This window comes from Akebia trifoliata, chromosome 5 (assembly GCF_017979445.1).
Source record: "Akebia trifoliata isolate Shusen 1 chromosome 5, ASM1797944v1, whole genome shotgun sequence".
NCBI lineage: Eukaryota > Viridiplantae > Streptophyta > Magnoliopsida > Ranunculales > Lardizabalaceae > Akebia > Akebia trifoliata.
The window spans coordinates 11,114,656-11,116,754 of NC_141379.1; the positions used below are offsets into that span (position 1 = coordinate 11,114,656).

General features: G+C 38.7%; 1 pseudogene; it reads left to right on the plus strand.

The window, feature by feature from the left end:
• The first annotated feature begins 236 nt into the window (after positions 1–236).
• Positions 237–1,848, plus strand: LOC147401470 (cytochrome c-type biogenesis protein CcmE homolog, mitochondrial pseudogene; annotated as a pseudogene).
• Positions 1,849–2,099: the final 251 nt, after the last annotated feature.

Genomic DNA, 2,099 nt, shown 5'->3' on the forward strand with positions numbered 1-2,099 from the left:
AGACCGAGATGAATCATTTGATATATCTCAATATCGTCCACCAACGAGATGGATAGGCAAGTCAAACGTATCAGACGAAATTTAAAATCACAATTCATTTTTCTCATTGTTGAACAAGGCAATTCAAATGTTTCGAAATACTTGTCCACGATGACTTGGTCTCATTCATGGATGAGACGAGACCACCAAATGAGTTTTAAATCATTTAGGGTCTGTTTGTTATGGCGGCTTTGAGATACTTTTGGTGCTTTCTTGTTACGACTTACGATAGCTTTTGCCATCCGCAGCTTGTTTAGGAAGCCAAAAGCCGAGTTTTTAAAAGCAGGTCCAACCGTCCAAGGGGGCTGTTTTTGTGCGGGAGATCTCGCGGAAAGCCATCACCGAAAGCCCGTCTTGTGAGGAGGGGTGTTGGATTGTTATTTTTCTGCGACCCTCTAATTTTCTTCTCCTCGGTTAAACTGAAACCTAATTTTTCAGTTTTGAACGAAACTCATGGCTTCTTCCACCTCTCGTTTAGCTCTTCGATCTCTTCTCCTACGCCCCTCCATCCTTCATCAATCACAACCGTTGTTGTCCATCTTCAATTCTCCACCATCGATCCCCTCTCCTCCATCTCTCCGTTATCTCTCACGGTTCCTCTCAACGATTCGTCGCCAACCCACTCGGTCTCGATCCGTCGACATCGGTTCCAAAGCTCGCCAACTCCAAAACCGTCGCCTATGGTCATACGCCCTAACCTTCAGTTGCGTTGCTGGTTTCATCGTAATCGTCTTAAACAATTTTCAAGACCAACTCGTCTTCTACGTAACCCCAACTGATGCCTTAGAAAAATTCTCATCAAATCCTAGTAAAAATCACTTCAGACTTGGTGGTTTGGTTCTTGAAGGTAGTGTAGTTCAACCCGGTTCATCTCCCGAGATGGAATTCGTTGTAACAGATTTGATAACCGATATTTTGGTTCGGTATCAAGGTTCACTTCCTGATTTGTTTAGAGAAGGGCATTCGGTTGTTGTTGAGGGATTCGTGAAGCCATTTGGAGATGATGAGAATCGAATAAAAGGGATGGGAAAAGGGAAGGTTGTTTTGGAGAAAGCAAGGAGTTTGGATTGTTATTTTTCTGCGACGGAGGTTCTTGCGAAGCATGATGAGAAGTATATGCCCAAGGAAGTTGCGTTGGCGATTGAGAGGAATAAAGCGAAAATTGATGCTTCCGTGGCGGTGGAGGGTGAGAGGGTTTGAGGGGGTTGAGTTCTTTGGGTTGTGGTATGATTTTGTTTCTCATTTTTGGATCATTTATAGATTTTTCTGTTATGGTTAATATATTAGTTGTAGAATTGGTGGTGAAGGAGATGCATGGATTATATCATTTTTGAGGGGTTTTTTTTTTTTGTTGTTGTTGTTGTTGTAATGTGGCGTCAATCAATCATGCTCTCCTTATTCTTTTTAATCTCAATAAATGTCATACTAATTTTGATGAATAAGAGAATGTTATTTAGAGAGGAATGTGGTGTGTTGGTTATTTTTGTCGTATTTGATTTGTAGTTGAAGGCTTTGGCTGTTTTCTATTATATAGTTAGTATGTTATTTATGGTTGATATTTCTTTGGGTGGTGGTATTGTTATTTGTTTGTTTCTCTCATTTTGCGACATTCCTATAATTTTCTATTGTATAGTTAATGTGTTAGTCGGTTGTAGAATTGGTGGTGAAGGAGTTGCATGGATTCTATCATTTTTTAGGTTTTTTGGGTTTTCATTGTTGTAATGCGACATTGGTTAATTATGTTCTCTTTATTCTTTTTAATCCCAACAAATGTTTGACTAATTTTCATGAATAAGAGGATGTTATTTAGAGAGGAATGTGATATGTCATTGGTTATTTTTTGCTTTTGATTTCTAGTTCAAAGTCTTGTCTAAGCTTCATCCATGTGATTAGAAAAAATGTTGGTGAATGTAATGTGTTTTTGTGGTCAGAATTACATTCTTGTTTGTAGTTGAAGGCTTGGGGTATTTGGTGAGTAGTTGATTTGCTAAAATTGGATTCCTGTTGTTGCTATTCTTCTGATTGATTCTAAATTAGAAAGATGATATATTGATATTGAC